Source organism: Corythoichthys intestinalis, chromosome 16 (genome assembly GCF_030265065.1).
Source record: "Corythoichthys intestinalis isolate RoL2023-P3 chromosome 16, ASM3026506v1, whole genome shotgun sequence".
Classification (NCBI taxonomy): domain Eukaryota; kingdom Metazoa; phylum Chordata; class Actinopteri; order Syngnathiformes; family Syngnathidae; genus Corythoichthys; species Corythoichthys intestinalis.
In genome coordinates this window covers 15,530,585-15,555,638 of record NC_080410.1, presented here as the reverse complement: position 1 = coordinate 15,555,638, position 25,054 = coordinate 15,530,585, and the positions used below count along the sequence as shown (strand labels likewise).

Genomic DNA, 25,054 nt, shown 5'->3' with positions numbered 1-25,054 from the left:
TTTGTTTTTTTTTGGCCAACAGCAGCCACTGGAAGTAATGTAAAAATATGTCAATGTTGTAGAGGCGGGAAACACACCACTAATTTTGCATCTGAGTTGGCTTAACATTAAACTGTGTAAACTTGCTAACCTGCAAAACTCCAGTAGGAAGCTGCTTGGAGAGAAATGTCCTCCTGTATGTGTTATCTACCGTTAATGTTGATAAAACTGTGAGAAATGTAGTGAACTCTGCTAGAAACTATAGAACCAGAAAAACGTGAGCAAGAAGCTGCTTGAAAGTCAAAAAAAAATAAAAATAAAATAAAAAGTAACTATTGGACATTATGACACTTTTGAAACCAAATACCTATTAGTGCATTTCATGTATTAATTAAAATGTATTCATTAATTTTCTACATTGTTTAAAAATATTTTTATTTGCAGCCTATGCAGACATTTTTTCAGATAGTCCTACAGTAATCATAATCGAGGTAAAAAGTTTAATTAGTTCCGATTTAGATTTATTTACATAATTGCTCAACCCACTGATGCACTTTAGAAGCAACAAAAGCAGTAGTGTTTTACCTGAAAGGAAGGCTCTATTTTTTACTTATTTTTGTTAATCCCTGACTAAGAAGTTTTTTCCGTTAATATTTAGATTATTTACTTAGAAAATGTTGAATGGTCTTAATACAAACTTATTTTTTGCATTCCTGGATATTTAAGAGATTATTAACAAGTTTGTATTTATTGTGTATGTTAATTACAGTAATTTATGTTCAAATATTACCATTTAAATTTACTAATAAAATCCAGACATTTATTCTGGAATTTTTCCAAATGTTTCTTTCGTAGTTTTTGAAAACAAATGTTTGAATCGAACGGTTTATCACCTGAATCAATACACATGAAAGTTTGCATCAGTCAATACAGAATTATTTTTCATTGATCATTTAGCCTATCAATTAATTAGGTTCATATGTGTGAGAATGTAGCCCTAACCCCCGTTCACCCAATCTGTTTGGTCTTATTAGTGTTCCGTCCCCAGCAAAAAGTGTACAGTACATGCAGGTTATGCTGTTATATCGTCCCTACCAATATTGAGACCAAACCTACACCTTTGCAATGAAGTCAAGTTGTCAAACACGTCTTTATAGTTGAGATGATCATTATGTCTGCCGACGAGACCTGCCACGATGGACTAACCAACATATTGATGATCAGATGAATTGACAACTATTTTGATTATTGATTTTGTTGACGTCTATCACTGCCATTGACAATGATAGACGTCCAATTTATTCCAACTAGAAGGATTGGCTGTGAATTCTCATGCTTCAGTGCAATTGACGGCACTAGACATGCAATCAGTCAAAATGGATTAGACGTCTAGCGTTGTCAATAGCAGCCCATGAGTTAATAGCAGATAGTCTTATATATTTTTGTTTCATTGAAAAAAAGTGTTAAAAATAGTAAATATTATTTTTGTTTTTTATTTCATATTTTGTTATCAAATTATTGAACAAATTTTAAAATACATTGAATATCCCCTTATTATTTTTTTTGTGTGTGTGTGTTTTAAATAAAATATTTTAAAAAACAGTCAATATTCACTAACTTCTTTATTTTAAAAAATGACAATTGTATATAAATTATATTCTCAGATTTCTGGAAACCTTGATCTTTCATTGAGAATGAGAGAAATTTCATTTTAACGAAGAAAAAAAAACAGGACGGCAATGCGCATTATTTACTTTCGCGGGCCGAATAAAATCAGGAGGTGGATCGTATCTGGAACCCAGGACTTGAGTTTGACACCTGTGCTCTTAAGTATTGATGAATGATCGCCAGCGCTCCCAATCAAAATGGATTAGATGCACTGTATATCGTCGTCAGTGACACTTAAACGTGAGCATTCACAGCCATTCCTCCCAGTTTAAATAAATTGGACGTCTATAGTTGTCAATGCCAGGCAATGAGTTAAGTGTGTTCCTAACAGAAAGCTTTATGTTAGGACCTCACTTAATTGTAAATGTGGCAAGTCAGCGTCATTCATGGCTTCAGCTTCTCCTCTGCAAGTTGACGTCGTCATCCTATCAGTTATCTTCAGTTTGAGTGCTTGGCAGTCAGCGGTTTTCTTGTGCAGGCTGTACAGCTTCATTTTCTTATCTCTGTGAAAGTTCTTTCCCTTTGATCCTCAACAATGTGGTCGAAAATTACACATGATTGGCTCGAATTGAAAGTAGCGACAGCAGGAGAATATTGACGCCACACTCACATACACAAGCACACTCCATGAAAAAGTATGCCGATGAATGCAACCTACTGTCGAGCACGGTCATAACGACGATCAATACATGCGTGAGCATCTACTGTTGTCACGATACTAAAATTTTCAGCGCAATATCGATATTCCCAAAAAAAACTTGATACACTATACCATTTTTGATGCTACATAAATATAAAAACGCCAATCAAATGTTAAATCAGTGCTTTTCCTATGGTGTTTTACAAACAAAACTTCTTGAAATTGTCCCAAAATTAACAGGAAGTGACCCGGGAATGCCCCAATACCGACAAAAAGTGACCTGGGAATGCCCCAAAAGCAATAGGATTTGACCAATGAACAGGAAGTAGCCCATAAATTCACTAACGTCTACAGGAAATGATCCAAATTGTACAAAAAGGTGACCTTGGAACACCCCAAATGTACCGGAAGTGACACAAATTTAACACAAACTGACCCCTAAGTACCCTGAAAACCAACAGAGAGTGACCCGAAATCAACAGGAAGTGACCAATGTCAAGAAAGTGACCCCGAAATGCCATGAAACCAAAAAGAAATTATTCAAAATGTGCAGGAAGGGACCCCAAAATGCCCTGATTGTACCTAAGTGACCCAAAATCAATAGGAAGTGACGCATAAGTACCCTAAAATTAATAATGAACAGACCCAAAATCAACAAATTGCCTGCCAATGACGACGTTAGACATCCAATTCATTTCAACTAGTACGACTGGCTGTGAATGTTCATCTTGAGTGTCATGGACGGCGCTAATGGACGTCCATGGATGGTGCTAACGAAGGGGCGGGTGAACATTACTTTTCCCCTCAAAAGCAATCATAATGAATTGGACGTCTAGCGCCGTCAAAGGCAGCCAATTGGTTAAATGGGAACATGCAAAAATACCTTCTATTACCATTCCTATCAAGAGTACCGGTAGTCCAAAATCAAATTCATCTCATGCCAAAAAAAATCTGGTAACCTGTGGTTGTGCATAAACAATTACTTTTGCAATCAAATATTTTATCTGCATACAACATTTCAGTATCGACTTTTCGATACTATACGATACTCTTGACAACCCTATTAGGTAGGGGTGTAACTGTACGCAAAAATCTCGGTTCTGTACGTACAGTACCTCGGTTTTGAGGTCACGGTTCGGTTCATTTTCGGTACAGTAAGAAAACAAAATGCAAAATATAAATGTGCTAGTTGTTGGAACATTAGCCTATACAAAGCTAGAATTCTGCTCAAAAGTAGCGGGTATTTGAAGATAATCCAACAACAATTTGCCTTTCAGACCCCGCGTATTGGTCAGCTTTCTTTCTGAAAGAAAGACAAAAAAAGAAGTCCTGTGCTAAAGAGAAAAGCAATCCCAATGACCGATTTTAACATGTATTTTACAAATAAAATGCCTCAATGAAACATTTTTTTTTCTTATGAACAGTTTTCAAAAGCTTGATTGGTGGATTTTCTCACGTTAAAGCGCCACACAGAAATTAATACATTTAATTGTGTAAGCAGGATGTGTGTATTATTCTTATTATTTAATTACATGTGTTTTAGCTCATTTCAATTTATTTTATTTAAATGGGCTATTATTCATTTTGTGTTTATATTTTACAAATGTGATGTAGTATTCATTTACATTGTATATTTTATGTTGTATAACTTTAGTTCCTATGTGAATATTAGTTCCTACTTGTTTTGTTGTTGTAGGAGGGTTTGTATTGAACACGGGGCCGTGTTGGTTATTGTTATAGCAGAGAAGACAGCAGTAAATCGACAAAGACAAGTCAACTATGCCCCGATCTACCACTCAAGAGATGGACTCAAACAGTTGGTTACGATTGCATATTAGTTTGACAATCGACCGGATCCACCGTATTTTTTACACGAGTGACTTCCGACCCAATCCTAGCTACCTAGTAGTAGTATTGACGCAGGAGCGCCGCGTCTCGCCTCAAATAATAAACTCTGCTGTTCTTTTCGCGTGCGTCGCGTTGAGCCGCTTCTGGCACGCATCTAACACGCGGCCGCGCTGTGACTGGTGTGCATTGGCTGACTGACTCTAACGCCAGTGTTTCACTGCGTTCTCGCAGCGGCCACGTTGTCGTGCCGTTGACGTTTCCGGGTTATACTGTCCAACCGTGTTGGTCCTCATTATAGTAGAGAAAACGGAGTAAATATAATCTACACAAAGAAACTGTAACCCGATAGACTCACAGCCTCGAAAAGTAAGGGTTATATTACGTCAGAAACTCGTTCGGTACGCATCCGTTCCGAACCGAGCACCACGTACCGAAACAGTTCAATACTATTACATGTACCGTTACACCCTTACTATTAGGATTTGATGCAAGTTTACAATGCCTGAAATTTAAGGTCAGATCTATTGAACCTTGGATTAAGATTAAGCGTTATCACATCTGAGTGGAAGTCATCTTCATTTTGCCCAACTGCACCGTACTATCAGAAAAGCCATCGGAGCATTCGAGTGCAGGCCATACTTTGAGCAAAGAAATTATTCATTTGCATACAGTATGTCAATGAATAATAAACACGTGTCTGCGGGGTAACAGATTGTTCTTTTCATTTTTAATCGATGGGCCACACAAAAACTCGCACAACATGCCACACAAACAACATCTCATGTACACACCACTAGATGCAAACATGAAAGACCAATGCAGTTCACTTCAAACGTCCGGGCCCTTTTGTCTCCTACTAATGCCACAAAGGGGGTGTAAATGTTGCGTTTATGCTCACTCCGAGTACACGCATCTTTTCTCATAGACCGAGTCTGCATCTATACAAGTCTTTTAATCAGCTCTGATGAATTATTGAGCAGCCTTTTTATATTAGATTATGACCTATATTCTAGCTGCTTGAAGAGAGGGTGCCAATAAAATCCAGATTTAGTTTTTAAAGTCGTGTCCCTGTCCCACATAGGCTTTAATCACAGAGTGAGACACACACACACACCCTGTAGACTAATTTTCCATGTAGCTCTGCAGATGTAATCATTCATTTAAGACGACAAGTTCTTCTCAGGTTCTTTTTTTTTCTGAGCAGCCCCGCATAGCCAAGTGCTCAATTTGTGCTGGTTTAATTAAGGCTGATCTAGTACTCAGACCACGACATGTGATATGTCTCATAGGAAGAACACGAGGAGGAAAAGGAAGGAACAAGAGATTAGAATTCTCCTGCTGTTTCCCCTCTTGGCCTGTTTATCAATGAAGATCATGTCTATGAAGGCTCTTCAGGCAGACTCCTTTTCCAAATAACCTTCTAGAGCAGAGTTTCTAACCACTAAAACGTGCCGAGAGGATTAATTATGAAACAGCATTAGTATTCTACAACAACAAAATACATTGTTATTCTGCAGTAACTAAAATGCTGAATGTTCTACCAACACATGATAGCACCACTGTCTCTAACCATCTTCGACTAAATGGCAAAAAAAACTTCTAAAAGAATGGACTTTTCGGGTTCACTTAAGCCCCTTTCACACATACTTGAACTCCAGTTAATTCCCTGGATTTAAACGGATAGCCTTTGTGTGTGAAAGCTTTACTGGGTCAAATGAAACCGAGATGACATGGACATTTACCGGGTCACATCCTAGTATAATGTCCGGGACTTCCCCAGGACGCAGCATGTGTGCAAGCAGGCATTTAATTCCCGGGTCACAGCACGAAGGCTGATGACGTACATATCATGGCGGGTCGATCATCATTTCCACTTTATTCGCAATAAGACAAAAAGCCGTAATCAAGCATCGCAATTATCAACATGGCAAAATGGAAATTCCAAAAATTAAACTGGAAACATAACGAAATTAAATTGCTACTGGATCATACAGCCGAGGAAGAAACTGTCCATCGTCCATCTTTGGAGATGTGTGGTTTATTTTGTTCCCGATGCCGACCAAAAATGACGTAATGTCTGTTATAAAATCGCGCACAGCGAGCGTCGAGTCGCCAACATGCAACAAGTCTGAAACTGTCCAACCTTTTTTATTCCCGGGACATCTTTCCGTGTCTGAAAGCAATGGCAAATAAATCCCGAATCACCTTTCATGCGAGTTTTCCAGGTTATAAGTCTGAAAGGGGCTTAAGGGATCGTTTACACGACAAAGAAAATGGGGGGGATGCAAAAACCTACCCCAAATGTGGATATCGTTTAGACCTAGACGGCGTTTAGCGGGTAGTAAACGCAAAAATGTCCATCCATATTGGAAATGACAACGTTCCACCCTGTTGTCGCGGCTAATGGTTGAAAACGTAAAACTGAGTTTTAGGGCTTTCTCTCATACTCTAGAACAGGAACAGAAAGACGTGACAATCAATGTTCCCTCTAATTTTTCATGTGTCTGGGCAGACACACAAGCTGTCTGAGCACACTGCGGATCACGGTGAGCAACATCAGATGTGGAAACGGAGGCCACTCACCAGTATCACGCCTATTCAAAACCTTGGATCATAGAAAATTACAAGAAATATTAAAAGAATGACATTGCAGCAGCAATTTTCATTAGTTTACTTTTAATAAAGTATAATTGATTTGGCCCACTTAAAATGAAAAACACCTAGATCTCGTTGTTCATGAGATGTGTACTATGTTATTTGTGAGTAGTGCTTTAACCAAAGAAGAGTCCTGCTTTGGCCTGGATAAGGTCCAATTGTGGCATGGGTGAGTTAACAGATAAAATGTAATGAACAACCACAATGTATCACACTATATCACTCCACATTAAAACTGTTCAGACAATAAGGCCACTCAAGATTTGTATTCTCCTTGTCAGAGCAGCTACACTGAAACAACAGACCTCCATAAAACTAGTTACATTTTCATTTTCAGTGTAAATTTACAAGAAAAAAAGTAATTATCTGCCAGTGCTTCAAGTAAATTTTTGCTTAGTTTTCTTAAGAAAAATAGCTAGCAGAAAATTAGCTTAAAAGATGTATTTTAAGCAATAAATTAGTATATTTAATCTTTTAAAAGCTTTGAAAGGTCAGAAACGTTCTTAATTCAAGAATACATATTGTTCAAAACATTATTTGAAAGCATTTTTCTAGACACCTGTCTCTCATTGAGTTACGTTGCAAAATGGTACAGAAAACAATTTTGTTGGTTTAATTAACTAAATTACAAGATTACTTCTAAAACTAGATATTAATACTGCAACATTTACAAAGATTGGCAGCGGGATGTTGCTTCAGTAAATCAGCAGAGGAGTCAAACTCACTCTTCTCCACCAATGGGAGCGTCGCGTTGCCGTATCGAAAGCACCAATGGGAGCGTCGCGTTGCTGTATCGAAAGCACCAATGGGAGCATCGCGTTGCCGTATCAAACGCACTAATAGGAGCGTCGGGTTGCAATATCGAACGCACCAATGGGAGTGTTGCATTGCCGTATCGAAAGCACCAATGGGAGAGTCGCGTTGCCTGAATCGAAAGCACCAATGGGAGCGTTGGTTGCCATATCGAACGCACCAACAGGAGCACCGCGTTGCCGTATCGTACACACTAATAGGAGTGTCGCGCTGACATATCATTGCGGCACTAACGGACATTAGTCCTATTGGCACTACAATACGTTTCTGTTGAATTTTATTTTTCTGCGCTTCATAGATTTGGCGTAGCATGAAAACTCGACAGCACTTGCGAACAATGCTGAAAAGGACAATAAGTGACTACTTTCTTTCCAACAAACCCGCCGGCACAGTTTCAAAGGAGGCCGACGAGGGGAATAAGTCTGACTCAGAGGCTCGACACATAGGAAGCGATGCGACTGCAGTGGCAAGCGGCATGGACACGCACCGCCCTCTGCTTGTGCATCATCGTTCATCTCTGATTAGCTATGAATTTGTAGGGGAATTTTAAAATTTCCTGTCTTTTCTGACCGCTAACAACTTCCCATACTGCAGCTTTTTTATTTATGTCCCGGAAATCAAGCAGAGAGGTATCACTAAGCTATGTGCTGGTCGCATACTGCTAAAATGAAATGCTCCTCCATGTTGACAAAGTATGGCGTTTGGACGTCAATTTCTGGGTTAGCCAGTGTCCTCGCAGGTGATTTTTTAATTATTATTTGATAAATCGTTGCTGATTGGTTGTTGTGCCAGGTGACAGCGACAGAAATAGAACAAAATTCCCATGTTAACCTAATTTCTAAGCAGTATTCTCGTTGATGCCAAAACTGATAAAGAATAAAAAGTTTTATGCATTTATTATGAAAGTATTTATTGGTTAAACAGTGAAAATTACAGGAAAACTGTCAAGTTCAAAATATCAAAAAAAGACCCTTAGTTAGACATTTGTAAAATTACCCAAAAATAAGGAGAGAAGACACTCAGTTTTCTTGGCCAAGGAGAGCAAAAGAGTGACTAGAATGCTGGATTACGCTGTCCAGTCACCAAAATTGGTCTAAAGAAAAAACCCACCTTGCTATTTTTATCTAGGGGTTTGTCCTAACACAGAAAGGGTGTCACCCTGAGGGAGGGGGAAGCAAGCTGGAGACACCCATGTGATTTTGGTTGGATATGTGTGAGCATGTAGGTGGAACTAAGTAAGTACACGTATGTAAGCAAAGGCTCATGTAAACAATGGTCAAAATGACCCAGACACTTTTTCCATGTCGTTCTACAGTGTGCGCCCCTGATTCTTCTGCTTGCGCCCTTAAAATTTTAACTTAGTGGTCAATGTGCTCGTATTAAAAAAAAAAATGTTCGTCTGGAGGCCTGAAATCCCAGGTTTTCATGCATAAATATGCTTTTTATATGTCTGATATGACATTATGTGGATGCTCGGACTAACATTTCAATTTCTGTCTAAACCTGCCCTATCGTGACACACGTGCAAAGAAGTTCAATAAAAAGACGCACCACACCATACTCCCAGTAAAAACAACATGGATTCACAAAACTAATCACAAAGGACGTCACAAGGAGCCGCGTTTTGAGAAGCCAAGTACAATGGTACCTCTACATACGTAATTAATTCGATCAAGGACAGTGTTTGTAAGTCGAAATGGTAGTATGTCGAGCAGGATTTCCTCATACATTATAATTCCATGAATTCGTTCCACACCCCAAAAACTTACACTAAATCCTTAGTAAATACTGCTGTTACTATTACAAATGGCAATTACACATAGCAAAACAAATTACTAATACAAATCAGACCAATAATAATAAGAATAAGAATAATACAGTAACTCCTGTAATAATGTAATGAATCGGGTTCTAATGTGGCGGACATGTTTTGCAAGCTGTACCTGAACGCACAGCATCGCTGACATGACAGAAAGAGAGAGAGATGCAGTTGAGATATTACTTTCTCTTTTAATTTTTTGTTGAGAACACCGTCATCTGCGGTGGACAGTAGGCGTGTCGTATTGTACAAGTTCTGAAATATATGATAAAAACCTGAAGAAGCTGGCGATTTCTTTGGCGATGTTACCACAATAATAATTGTCACTTTAACTTATAAAGACTGGCAAACGGAGGTCGGAGGAGGACTGTGGAGATCGTCAACATTCTACGGCCGTATTGTTGAACCAGTTCACGGATGCGCAGCCCAGCTCATATTTTTGTATCATTTCTATCTTCATTTAAATGGTAAGTGTCACATTATTCCTTGTTTCACCACCTGCACTAACTTTTCTTGGAACCTGAACCCGCCATGCATCCATCTGCGGCGCTGTCATGTCGTCGTATTTCGAGCATGTTGTCAGATGTAGAAACAAATGGCGAGTCAAAATTTTACATCGGATGTCGAAATGATCGTGTGTCGAAGCGATCGTATGTCGAGGTACCACTGTATATTGCCCAGCACATTTTTCAGTTTATTAAAATGGACCTCTTCACTGATTGGAGACTTTCATATACTGAAATCTAATGTTGAGACTATTTTTCTCTGTCATTGGGGTCAGGTTTGCTGGTGACCCCAATTGGCAATCTCATGAGAAATACAGTACTTTCAAATACTGGCCGGTTACTGTTTTTGTTTCTACTTCTGCCGTTATTTCACCATTTGCTGACCAATACAAATTGACATAATGGTCGCATGAATTCCAATTAACTGAGCTGTTCGACCACAGTCACATTTGGGAAAAAAAAATCTAACTAATGTAAGATTAAAAACCACATACGAGACGGCTGCATCTGGCTCATAGACAAATCTTTCATTATTAAAAAAAAAAAAAGTTTTGTTATACTCCTTTGCGCATTGCGGGAAACAGCAACGGTCACCGGTCATATGCTGGTGTTGTGCAGTAATGAGCAGACGTGACTTTTGCGGCATATGCAACTCCACTTTAGGTGGGAGGGGGAGGGACAATACTGCACTATTGGCACTTTAGCATCTCTATAACTTGGCCCTTCTACTAGTGTCTGCCTGGTGTTATTGTTCTTTTTATTGTACGTCTTAATTAATCAGTAGCATCTGTACTTATTTCATTTTAAATTTAATTTTATCTTTCCTAATCCCTTTTATTCTAGCACTTTTTTTTACCATTTTGCACCTTATACTTTTTATTAGGGTTGTTCCGATCATGTTTTTTCCCGATCGTTTTAGTTTGAGTATCTACCGATCCCGATATTTCCCGATCCGATTGTTTTTTTTTTTGCTCCCGATTCAATTCCAATCATTCCCGATAATTTTTCCCGATCATATACATTTTGGCACAGCATTAAGAAAAAAAAAGAATAAAACTCAAACGAATATATACATTCAACATACAGTACATAAGTACTGTATTTGTTTATTATGACAAATCCTCAAGATGGCATTTACATTATTAACATTCTTTCTGTGAGAGGGATCCTCGGATAGAAAGACTTGTGACTTTGTATATTGTGACTAAATATTGCCATCGAGTGTTTTTATTGAGCTTTCAGTAAATGATACTATAGCCATGCCCAAATGCATGATGGGAAGTGGAACCATGACTGTGCGTAGTGCTACCAATTGATATATCTTCTCTGCTTTGGGAAATAATTTAAGGTGTAAAGAAAAAGATAATTTGGTACCTTGTTTCCCCACATTGCTTCCCATGATTAATCTAATCGTAGGGAGAGGGATTGTAAGGTTTTGGCCAATTAAAAAAGGCTCCAAAGGCTGCCAAAATTCTCTCTACTCATTATACACTGCCTTTTATCTCTCTATATAGGTAAAACGGCGCCATTACAGATTAAGCGCGACAATGCGTGGGTGGGTCGTGCAGTGCATGCATTAATTGCGTTAAATATTTTAACGTGATACTTTTTTTTTTAAATTAATTACCGCCATTATCGGGATAAATTTGATAACCCTACCTTAAGCCTAAACTAAAGACTCTGGATGAGTGTAACATTATGTTTGTAACGTTAAACACAATTACAAAACGATTTAATTAAAGAATATTAAATATATTTTAAAAAAGGCATGGCCAATATTTTTTTGCCGATTCCGATACTTTGAAAATGACATGATCGGACCCGATCGATCTGGATGCCGATCGATCGGGACATCTCTACTTTTTATTCTTGCTGCTGTGTTGTTATGGGCACTGGAAACTAATTTCCCTGAGGGAATTATCCCAAGGGATGAATAAGGTTTATTGAATTGAATTGAATATGTTAACTTTTTTAATGCTCCAACAGCACTCGCGTAATTCGCACTAGATATCATCAAATAGCAACCTAGATGTGCTACGTTAGACCCCCCCCCCCAAGTCCCATACCATTGGCTGCGTAACCCCAGGGTGATCATGGGACACGTAGTCCGTATACTAAAACCGGTGACTAGAAAGCCGGTTCGCAGTAATTTTAGTGGGAAAGTGGCAAACGTACATGTCGTTGCGTCTGTCTATATTTTTATTTATCTGTCAATCGCACTGGCAACGCAGATGAGGCAGAGACACTGTTCAAGTGGGGTCGCCATATTTTTGTCGAAAATAGCGGCCGATGTGCACGTGTGTGAAGCTTCCCTCGTTTTTAGTTTCGTTTTCCGCGTTTGTCAGCTAATTTTAGAAACCCTTTTGAGAAGATGGGGAAAAAGAAAAAAAACGAGGAGTATCTTACTTTTCAGCAGGAACTGACATAGGAATTTGCGTTTATGGAGACTTTTTGACGACTTTTCAGATAAAGACCGTCATGATGTCAAATCAAATTAAGGCAAGGCAAGTGAAGGACATAAATGCTGCACTGTTTTTTTTCTCGTTTTGGATAAGTCAACAGACGTAAGCATTTATCCCTATTCAGCGTGATTGCACGGTTTTGACCATGAAAGGGATAACCAGAGGGAAGGATTAATTCCAGTCCTTCCCTGAGTTCGCGAAAGAAAAAAAATCTAACGATGGATAAACTTGTTTCAGTGTGCACTGATGGTGCTTCGTGCGTGTTGGGGAAAAACAGGATCCGTGAACATGAAGAGAGACGTATCCTAAGTTTCTCAACGCCTGCATGAAGCTTAACCCCAGCAAGTATCAACCAGACTACAAAGCCATCAGCAAAACCATGCAGCACCAGAAGTCGCATGAAATACTACATGAATACATGAATAATGGTAAGAAATAATCATCATTGATTAGCAACAGCATAACCATATTATTAAAATGAATTCAGAGACTTAGTGTACTTTAAAAGTGTTGAAATTACATAAAATGCACACATTACTTGTATTTTTAGTTTAAACATATTGTATGGCTCTCACGGAATAACATTTTTTTTTTTTTTTTTAATGTGGTGTTCATGGCTCTCTCAGCCAAAAGGTTCCCGACCCCTGTGTTAGGGTCACTGGCGGACTGGTGGAAAAATGGATACCCGTCCCACAGCTGTTCCAATGTTCACACGCACCTCCCAGTCAAAGATGAACTGGACGTCTAACGCCGTCAATGACCCAACACTGCATAAGATCTAAGTCTTGCCATGATTATGTGTCTAATTTCAAGTAAATATATATGTGTGTGTGGATACATATACATATAGAGTATATACATATAATCTGACTTAAAATATGAAAATCCCTTTAAAAATATATAATTTCTAGGGCTGTCAAACGATTAAAATTTTTAATCGAGTTAATTACAGCTTAAAAATTCATCGTAATTCATCGCAATTAATCGCAATTCAAACCATCTATAAAATATGCCATATTTTTCTGTAAATTATTGTTGGAATGGAAAGATAAGACAAGACGGATATATACATTCAACATACGGTACATAAGGACTGTATTTGTTTATTATAACAATAAATCAACAGGATGGCATTAACATTATTAACATTCTGTTAAAGCGATCCATGGATAGAGGGACTTGTAGTTCTTAAAAGAAAAATGTTAGTACAAGTTATAGAAATTTTATATTAAAACCCCTCTTAATGTTTTCGTTTTAATAAAATTTGTAAAATTTTCAATCAAAAAATAAACTAGTAGCCCATTGTTGATGTCAATAATTACTTACACAATGCTCATGGGTGCTGAAGCCTATAAAATCAGTCGCACCCAAGCGCCAGCACAGTGGGGCAAAACTCCATAAAACACAACAAGTGAGCGTTTCACTGTACTGTCATTTAAATCTGTCTGAGCGGGGCATCTGCGTTAATTGCGTCAAATATTTTAACGTGATTAATTTAAAAAATTAATTAACGCCCGTTAACGCAATAATTTTGACAGCCCTAATACGATATAAGAACTTATTTTTAGACAATTTGTTCCACTAGCACATATTTTTACTTGTTATAACGAAAAAGTAACTTGTTTTAAAGAAATTTTTACTCATCTCTGAAATGATGTTTTTCCACAAAGTGTCTAGTTTTGGTGGATTGGCTTATGCTAGGATTACTTTTATACGCAGCATTATGTTGCATATTATATTTCCCAAGTAAAAATGCCTATTTTTAAGGCAATTTCTTATTTTCACACACAGTATTATAAAATTTGGCATTTTCTGGGCTACATCAAAGACTAACATGTTTACACTAATGGCATATCTGTCAGTCATTAAGCACTGTTCTCATTATGACCAAATGAACCTCAGTAGAAACTTTTCTGAAGTATGACAAGAGTTGTACAAGCAATCAACTTTGCCTGTTTCTGTCAAAAAAAAAAAGCATCTTTTCTTATTGCATGGAAGTAATTCTACACTTCAGCCACCATTCTTACTATTTCACAAGCAACCCCCTGTACCGAGTTTATCGAGTGTATGTGTATATTCAGAGCAAAACATATACCTATATAAAATAAATATAAAATATTTGGGGAAATTGTGTTTTGCATGCCAGGCCAGAGGATGGCGATGTCAAATTGCTTACGATTATCAGGCTCTAAAATTCAATTTTCATTAAATGAGCAATCAAAACAACATGTTTTTGCATGGAATTTTCAATAATATTGTTTCTTGTCATTGGAATATTTCGGTAATTCAAAAAAATTCTCCCATTCATTCCAATTAAAAGACAGCGGTGAGCCACGTGTCACAGACACACGTGGAGTACACTTTCCAAACGTCCATTTTCCATCACGACAGCTGCGCCTCATCCGTACATCCGCTACAAGGATCACATACGCGCCTACAACAACTGAGCACAGGCTAATGGTCCCACGTTATGAGATCAAGTCCTAGGTGAAAATCATAAGTACAGTCATAACCTTGACAGTATACCGTGCCCTCACACAAAGCTCAAAGTATAAATCCAAACCGATGTCAACGACGAGAGTTAATCAGAGAAAAAGGGTCAATCGCCGCTGAACCTTGAAGATATGTTCGTGTGCGGGTGTCCGTCAACATGCGAGGGAATGTGAAAGTACTTTTTTTCAGACACTGTGAACATTTCATTCAGCGTGATGCAAAGTAAAACTCAATGCTATGATAGACGTCCAACCATGGGGCTCTTAAAAACTCAATTTAAAATTCTTTGAATGGGTTTATCAATAGTAGACGTTCAATCCATTTGAACTGATAGGGCTAGCCACAAATGAACATTTGATCATTCGTCCAGCTCCCCAGGTTTAAATGGATTGAAAGTCTATTGTCATTGTCAATGGTGGCCTAAAGGTTATGCAGAAATATATAAAATGAAATTTTACTGTTATTGCACTGCTAATGCCACAACATTGTCACATGTCTCACTAAATAATATGTTCTCAGACATGTCTCAATTAGTGTACTACATAATCTGGGTACAGTATATGCAATATTTGCAGTTACATTATGGCACTTTTGCATGTTTCCTCAATATCCATGCACAAATCATATCAGGTCAGTCATCTGCCTTCTTGTATGAGTACTTTAGTCATATACACTCTTACATTACATCTCTACTTGCTGCTAGTAACTTATTCATTTTCTTCTGAATCTGTGTAAACTATAACGTGTGTTTTTATATAAGCCTTATTGTACTTTTGCTTTATGTGGTGCACATTATGGCAAAGCTTTAAATCTCATTGTACTCTGTACACAGACAATTAAGGCTTTCTATTCTATTTCCATTCGGTTCTATGATTGCTGCGAGCTCATGTCCATGCAAGTGTACTGTATTAATGTACTGTATATTATTTTATTGGGTATCAAATTTAGAATACGATATCACACTCAGACCAACGTGCTAAGCAGATGAATGGTAGGAATCAATCTATTAAAATTTTCCGAGCTATTACTGCAGATAGGGACAGGTCAAATATGTATTCTGGTGGATAAAAAAAAACTAATTAAAATATGCTTAATAGAACAGACTAATATGAAATAGACTGCCTTGCTCTCTCTCGTATGCACAAAATTTATGATTGTTATCTTTATCCAAATTAATACAAGAAAAGTACGGATTAGAAAATTCCAAGCAGTGTACTCACCTACTGAACAAAAAAAATAATAATAATACCAATAATCTTAATTGCGTTGGCTGGATCAATAGTAATAATCTGTGTTATGGTATTGATTAGACAAAGATGCTGCTTGTGTCTTCAATCCGTGTTGGTGAAATTCCACAAAAGAAAAGATGAATACTTCAAAGCAGCTTCAGTCCATTAGAAAAAAAAAATGAAATCCCTTGCTAGTGTCAGTAAGAATTTTTACATTTTAGATTCGGAATTAGATATCCAGGATTTAAAAAGGTAATTCCACAGAAAAAAGAAAAACGCTCCATCCAGAGTACCCTTATGGGGGTGACTGTTTCCCAATCGTCCCACTTCTCTTCATATACTCGGCAGAAGAACCATTAAACCTCCCCTGGGCGGGGGGGAATGTAGGAACAAAAAAAAATGAGGTGGACAACAAAAGTTGTGTGATTGGCTTCACTTTTCTATGCATCTATGGGTTGTTGCGACTCCATCTAAAACACGGGCAGTCTCGTGCAAACAAAGGAAATGTACCCCCTAATATTCCACTCAACCTGTTCAATTCCAAAAATTAAAAAAAAAAAAGTAGTTCATTAACCATCTCTTCCTTGTACAGCAAAAAAATACTAGGTTAAATAATAAGATAAAATTTCATCACATTACACATCCACTACATTGGATAACAAGAAGGAAAATGTGTGTTTGTTAAGATTCCTATTGAGCAAAATCACTCAATATTTGGATCACATTGTAGGATAATGAAATAATGAAAATATGAAAAATGAGTGCTTGAGGATGCCGGATTATCGCAGTGACTAAAAATACTGATAATTAAAAAGAAAAAAATCCTATGCATGATCAAGGTATTTTTTCTTTCCTCCTAGTCTGTTCTCTTTCAAAGCTTGTGTCAGTCTGTCTGTGGGAACGAGTCAGTTGAGAGTGATGTGATATGGAACGTGGGTGGGGGGAGATGAGACCGGTGGGGTGGCGGAAAAGTGTAAAAACGCAAATGACAACCAAATGAACACACAATGCTTGTCTGGAACTAGACATGCATACTGTATGACCTTCACACGCCTAACTTGAACATAAACCTCATTTCATTTATAAAAAGATCATCACTATTGATCATTGTCCTTATAATGAACAGATGTGGTGGATGTTGAAGGCCGTCCGTCTTTGGGCATGGCAGCACATGTGAAGCGGATGGTGTATTTAATGAAGGTACAAGAGCAGACTTTTTGTGCAGTAACACAGAAATGACACCGCTGCCTGACTGTGATTTGATGACGATGCGAGGAGGTTGCTTGGTGACACGGGGCTGTGATTGTAGTTGAAGAGGACAAGAAATTGAACAAAATGATGGGGAGGCGAGAACATATCGATGGCAGTCAAAGTGTGTACGTGTGTGTCAAAGTGTGCATCGCAATTGCACGCAACAGACCTTCAAAAAACATTGCTAAGACAAAAAAACAAGACTTGGTGACACACACTAAACACTAAATAGACCTACCTATGATTAGATTTAAGAACCGCCCAAAAAAGGATGCATAGGATGGAAGGAGGAAAAAATAGAAGAAAATAGAGAACGGTACAAAAGTGTGAGGAGGGGCGTAGAAAAGCGAGGGGAGCCGAATAAAATGTCTCTGCAGTAAATAAAAGATTGAAAAAGTAGCCAAAGTTATGAGTGGACAATGAGTGGCGTAGCTAGGAGGAGGCAGTGAAGGGAGGAGGGAGCGTGGGCTGCACAGGGAAAGAAAAGGGCTGGAGGTGAAAGCAATCGAGAGGGAAGAAAGAATAAATGAAGAGGGGATGAAAAAAAGTCAAAAAAGAGGCAAAAAAATTCCCCTTCCTCCTTCTTCCTTCCCGTCTCTCTCCTCCTTTGTCTGGCTCATAAATAGAAAAAATTGTTGACCAGGTAAATGGCAAAATAGATGAGAAGACAGAGAACCGAGAGAGCCAGCAAATGAACAGACAAAGCACCTCCCAGTAGCGCGATGAGAAAAAAAAAGAAGAGAAAACGAAAGATAAAAGCAAATACTCCAGTGGCCTCCGTTGTCTCCAGTTTATGTGCGGAAGGGGGGATTGGCTGGTGCCAGTTGTTCCCCTTCCCCGGCTGCCTTCTGCTCTCTTCTCGCTCCCTTCCCCAAAAAAGCTTCCCATCCAGATGAGGAAAAAGCAGGCACAGGTGTCCTCTGCTTCCTCTGTCTCTCAACTTTGCATGGACGAGTGGTGCCACTCACACAGGTAAGACATTGTTGCAGCAGCAACACACAGTGGGAGGAAAAAGGCATGCAGGGGGCTGCTGCTAGTCAAGCACTGCCTGCTTCATGAGGAAAAGATATGAAGCTGGAATTGCTCTGTCTCCCCTCTCCCGCCCATCCCTGCGAAAAGATGGGAGGAAGGGAGGTGGGCCCACTCGCTGCATTAGTATTCATTGAAAGAGTGTGAGAGAAACCGGGAGAGCTGGATGGAGGAGGAGAGGAACCTGCAAATGTCTAGGAACCCAACTGCTCTTTCAAAATGATAGGATAATGGCTCCCTCTAGGGGCTTGTGTCAAGAGACAAACAAATGGACCATTGCAGAGTTCAGGCCATCGAGTGCTTAACAAAAAAAAAAAAAAAAAAAAGATCTTGGTAAGGTCACCGATTGCATTAGCTGGCATCTTGGCAGTGGTGGAATGCAAGGGCGCAGGTTTGGTCTTAACATTGGTAGGGGCGATATACCAGCATAACCTGCATTTACACTTTTTGCTAGAGAAGGGGCATTAAAAAGACCAGACAGATTTGGTGAACGGGGGTCAGGGCTACATTTCCCACGAATATGAACCTACCGTAATTAATTGTAGTGCTGCAATGATTAATCGATTAACTCGAGTATTCGATTAGAAAAAAAAATATTTGAATTAAATTTTGCTGCCTCGAGTATTCGTTTAATTAAAGTGGCATTGTAATGGTTTGTTTTGAAAGTGTTTAGTTTACATATATTTACATATTAAGATTTGAATGAGGCAAAATAACACGCTTTTTTTGTCAAATATATTGTTATCATTTGTTTCGGATGTACTATAAATATTTTCTGTATAAAAATTAATTAGGTGTTCAAAAAGTCTTTTTTCAAACTTGAGTCTTGAAAAAGAGGGGGTCGTCTTATAATCAAGGCAGTCTTATATTCGGGCCGATAGGGTACTTAAATATCTGCAGAAATGCGAGGGGTGTACTCACTTTTGTGATACACTGTATTTTCAAAAGTGTAAAGACACAACATGCTCTAGCCTTCTTTCCTTGTAAACCAGGCCGTTTTTAAGAAGTATCAGCATGTGTTGCTTTCTTTGACTGTCAACACTTTCCTGTGAAACACAGACTGCGTTCCTGGGACCTCTCTCTCAGCAGCTTCTTGCTCATGGTTTTGTTGTTCTGCTAGTATAGCTTCCGGCAGAGTTCACAACATTTCTCACTGTTTCATTACGGTTAACAGTAGAAAGCACATACAGGAGGACACTTCTCTCATAGCAGCTTCCTACTAGAGTTTTTGCAGGTTTGCAAGTAACTCTGCTGCAGGTCAGACTAAATCAGTGTTGTTTCCCACCTCCACAACATTGACGACTTTTTACATTACTTACAGTGGCTGCAGCTGGGCGAAACAATACTTCTAATTTCCCCTCCTCTTTGAAGGGGACGGAGGAGGTGGTATGTTGTCGACATGTTGTCTTTCTGTGTCGGGACTCGGGGCTGGCTGCGTGTGCATGTGCGGAGGTCCAGTCATCAGCCAATCAAATCTGCGTTTGAGGAAAAAATGGACTGGCACATTCAGCAAGTGAAAGGGGGTAAATGTAAGTCTGAACATAATAATAAAAATAATTCACTTGCAAATGACAGGGTCAATTTTATCCTTACAGCATATGTGAAAACAATTTAAATGACCTACAGTATATAACTGAACTCATTATATAATGCAAATAAGGTTGTGTAAAAGTTGGTGGGGACAATTTAAGCATCCTGAAAAGTTGGTAGTGTTATGTCCCTACCGTCCCTTTGCAAACCTACGCCCTTGGTGGAATCTAACGGAGTAAAAGTACTTCGTTACTGTACTTAAGTACATCTGTTGTGTAGCTGTACTTGAATACAAATATGAAGTGGAGCATTTTACTTCACTACATTTTAAAGCAAATATCTGTATTTTTACTCCACTACTTTTCAAAATGTCGCCTGTGTTATACGTTACTTTTGTTAGTTTGCTTTTTCTTATTGTGAAATGATAGTTTTATTTTCATGCCTCTGGTGCAATCGTTAAGCCCCGAGCAACTACGTATACCATAATTGAGCACGAAAGGCAGCAACTTGAGTACAAAAATTAATCAATCAATTAATAAATTATATACAATTGAGCAGTCAATGAATTTTCTGGTACTTTGAATATTGGCTCAGATCTGCGTATAGATCACATTTTTGCATTGGAGGAAATACGTTTACTTTTTACTTGCAACTTTTTTTCTTGCAGTCAATTAATTTTCTGATACTTTGAATATTGGCTCAGATCGGCGTATAGATCACATTTTTGCATTGGAGAAAATACGTTTACTTTTTACTTGAAAATTTTAAAGCAGTGGTGGAATGCAACGAAGTATTTTGTTACTGTACTTAACTAAAGTACAGATACATAAAATGTATTTGAGTACAAATATGAAGTGGTACTTTATATTCCACTACTTTTCAAATTCTTGTGTGCGTTACACATTACTTTTGTTTCTTTTTTTCTGATTGTGAATTGATAGTTTCATTTTCATGCCTCTGGTGCAATCCATAAGCCCTGTGCAGCTTTACCGCAACTGAGGTGAAAAACCACCACACTCCTGTACAGTAGGTGGCAGTATACACCTGATAGTTGCTTGCAATCCACCATTAAGCAAAATTTTGGAGTTTTTGAGCTTTTTAAGCCTCTCTTTAGAGAGCAGTCAATTTTATTGCTTGTTTTTTTCCATTCTGCAGTTTTTTTTCCCCACAATATTTTTATTGATTTTCAAACTAATAATTCACACCATCAAAACAACACCATAAAGAGACCACAACGAGAACACACCCACAAGAAGAAAAAAACAAAACAAAACAAAAAACAAAAAAACACATTCTGCACAGTTTTAAATAAAACTGATTACTGGTTCTTTGAATAAAAACTCAGATCTCTGTATTTAGGTATGTAGGTATGTATAATATATACGTATATTACATTTTTGCATCGGGAGAAAATACTTCTACTTTTTACTTGTAAAGTAAATTTTAAAGCAAGTACTTCTGTACTTTTGAGTATTTTTCTTCATGCTTGTACTTTTACCAAAGTAATCTTTTGCACCTGTATCTGCACTTTTACTTAAGTAAAAAAAGTGAGTACTTCATCCACCACTGTTTTAAAGCAAGTACTTTTGTACTTGAGTATTTTTTTCTTAGATACTTGTACTTTTACTTAAACTTAACTTTTAGTAGATACATCAACAATACCCGCACACTATTTTCTGTGGTTAACAAACCCACAAGGATCAGTCGTCAGTACCTCTGGAATTGGCATCTGGGGCGTCCTGTAATGATTTTGCAGCATTCTTTACACACAAAGTACTAAAGATTAGACAGACTGTGTGCAACTCCAGATTACCAATTATTACAATAAATGCCTCCCAAAATGTTCCCCACGGCAATCTTAGACAGTTTAGCCTTTTGGACTATGACACTTTAGCAGAAATTGTGTCAAAATTAAAGCCCACAACATGCTGCCTCCTTCCTTCATTCAAACTTTTTCAAAAATGTTTTTCATTGCATAGCCCCAGACATACTTCAGATTATAAATATTTATCTCGAAGCAGGAAAGTTTCCACAGACTTTAAACACTGCAGTAATAAAACCTCTTCTAAAAAACCTAATCTGGATGCCTTAACCATTCGTAATCATAGGCCAATATCAAATCTGACATTCCTGGGGAAAATTATCACGAAGGTTGTGTTCGAACAGATCCAGGCTTTTATGAAGCAAAACAATCTTTTTAACTCATTTCAGTCTGGATATCAGCCACAACAGAGCACAGAGACCATGCTTATAAAAGTCGTAAATGATATTTGTCGTAATACCGATGCAGGCAAATCATCTGTTCTGCTACTGTTGGATCTCAGCACCACATTCGACACGGTTGATCACAACATACTATTAGGCAGATTGAAACAATGTGTAGGGCTTACTGACACTATTCTTCAGTGGTTCACATCTTACTTATATGATAGGGATTTCTTTGTGTCAATTGGAAACCATCAATCAGAATTAACCAAATTCACGTGTGGTGTCCCTCAAGGGTCAATTCTTGGACCACTCTTATTTATCATCTTTATGCTTCCCCTAGCTCAGATTGTGGAACAATATGACATCTCCTATCACACCCATGCAGATGACACACAACTCCCTGAGTAAATGCATTCATCAAATCAATGAATAGATGTGCCAGAATTTTCTCCAGCTAAATGTGGAGAAGACAGAAGTGATCATTTTTGGGCCAAAAAAGGAAAGGTCAAATATAAGTCAGTCACTAAATCTGCTTATTACAAACTAAAAAATATAGCCAGAATTAAGGTGCTTCTGACTCAACAAGACATGGAAAAACTTAAGTATGCGTTCATTTTCAGTAGATTGGACTATTGCAATGGTATAGGTTTTGATAAAAAATAAGTCAGGAAGCTGCAGCTAGTACAGAATGCTGCAGCCAGGGTCCTCACAAATACAAGGAAACTGGACCACATTACACCGGTTTTGAAATCGTTACACTGGCTTCCAGTGAGTCAAAGGATAGACTATAAAATAACACTGCTTGCCTGCAAAACACTTAATGGCCTTGGACCAAAATACATGCTTGATTTGTTAGATTCCTATGAAACATCTAGACCCCAAGGTCATCTGTACCCGGTCTCCTGTATGTTCCAAGAACAAGAACCCAGCACGGTGAGGCAGCATTTAGTTATTATGCGCCTCACCTCTGGAACAAGTTACCTGAAGGTCTGAAGTATGCTCAAACTGTCAGCTCCTTTAAAACAGGGCTAAAAACGCTTTTATTTAGCACAGCATATCCATAATTGTCTATATATTTCAACCTATTTGCTTTCTATTCCTCTTGTGCTTTATCTCCATTGCAGATTTCAATTATTATTAGTTGTTGTAGTAGTATCTTTTTTTTTTTTTAATTCTATTCGTGATTAAATGCGATTTTTATGTATAATTTTATTTCGTTTTGATTATCTTTGTTTTTACGTTATGTTGATTTAATGTGATTTTTATGATCTTCATGCGATGTAAAGCACTTTGAATTGCCTTGTGTTGACTTGTGCCATACAAATACATTTGCCTTGCCTTGACTTAAAGTCACACTAGCTAACTTTTCAACTTTAATAAAATATTTTCATAACATTTGTGATGATATCTCAACTGACAACTAGTTGAATGACACCTCTTTTATATCTTGAGGGGGTCTGTATCGCTTTCACCGGCACTAATTAACTTTGAGGAGGGTGGCAGGAACCCTGTCACACAAAAAAATATATATATACTGAATATGCTGACTGCTTTACGGCATACATCACTTCCCCCTTTCCCCATTCGTTATTAAGATGGAAGTCAATGCTAACGCTTTTGTGCAAATTCTGCAAAGATGGCTGAGCAACAGGGACAAAAAGTTTTGTCTAAGGAGGAAAAAGAAAGGGAGTCTACCAGGATATACAGAATAAACATTGGTCCGGCTTTCACTCGCTGGCATGACGCCCAAAACCCCCAAGCCAAACTCGTCAGTGTTGACGAGTTCTGGTGGTGTGGTGGGGTTAGCCACACGGTTGCTAACCGTCATATGCGATTATTTAGCCACAAATGGATCCATTATTATTACTTTTCATCCTTCACACAGGCGCTAGAACAAGAAATGTAGTTTAATCCATCTGCAGGGGACCATAATGATTTTACGACACTATGCAAGTGTGCGCTTGTCCTCATGGGAAACAGTCTTTCTTAAGGCAAAACATTATCACTTTTGTCTACCAGCGTCGCTAAAATCGACCAAAACTGAAGTTACCAAGTATAGCTTTAAGTATTTTTTGCCCCTATACTTAATAAAAAAAAAAAAAATTTTAATAGAGTACTTCATCCACCTGGGTGATAAATCAAGTTTAGGAATTAATTTAAAGGGGTTTTTGCTGTTGTTGTTTTTTTTTCTGTGTTTTTTGTTTGCTTTGCCAAAATGGAACTCTAGCAACCAATTATTCAATTGATTGTTCAATGACAAAGAGTTTGTCTTTCTGTAAAGTTCTTACTAGTATTTGGAGGCTAAAATCTCAAATTTGCTGAAAAATTACATTTTGGAATAAAAAGGCTATTGTGGAAAAAGACATTATGGGAAAAAAACACTGGAAATCTTGTAAAATCTTTTTCATAATAATGTTACCTTATTTTACAATTTAAGGGCCATATTTCACTTTTTTTTTATTTATCAAAGGGTATTTATTTCAAAATGTTTGTTTTTTTAATTTTTCTATTGGCCAATAACAACAACACAGAACAGAAAGTCCTTTGTTCAGATCAGAAACAAATATGTACACATATATATTATAAAGTTTCCCAGGTATATAGTTCAAGAATCGAAATTAAAATGACAATCTGTGCTTCTAACATATGATAAAAAGGAGTTCCAAGTTTTCTCAAAGTACTCAAATGATCCACACAGTGTCAGTCTGATTTTCTCCAATTTGAGAAAATGCAGCATCTCCTTGATCCAATAGCCTTGCGTAGGCGGGACTGAAGATTTCCATCGCAAAAGAATTAGCCTCCTAGCCAACAAGGTTGAGAATGCAATGAAGTCCCTCTTCAGAGGAGGTAGAGAATGTACGGATGGAGCTACACCAAACAAATCAGTCAAGGCATTTGTGACAATGTCTACCTCTGTGATCTTT

General features: G+C 37.9%; 1 protein-coding gene across 7 annotated transcripts in view; it reads right to left on the bottom strand.

The window, feature by feature from the left end:
• Positions 1–25,054, bottom strand: part of LOC130931850 (glutamate receptor ionotropic, NMDA 2B-like) — a 419,867-nt gene that overhangs the window by 280,970 nt on the left and 113,843 nt on the right. For 3 of the 7 annotated variants that reach the window (XM_057860980.1, XM_057860987.1, XM_057860983.1), the window contains exon 1: positions 17,602–18,428. The exons of 2 other annotated variants lie outside the window; for them this stretch is intronic. The gene's annotated coding sequence lies outside the window, so the exon portion shown is untranslated. Of the gene's footprint in view, positions 1–16,103; positions 17,578–17,601; positions 18,429–25,054 lie in introns of those variants that run through there. 2 more of the 7 variants (XM_057860981.1, XM_057860984.1) reach the window with 1 other exon arrangement.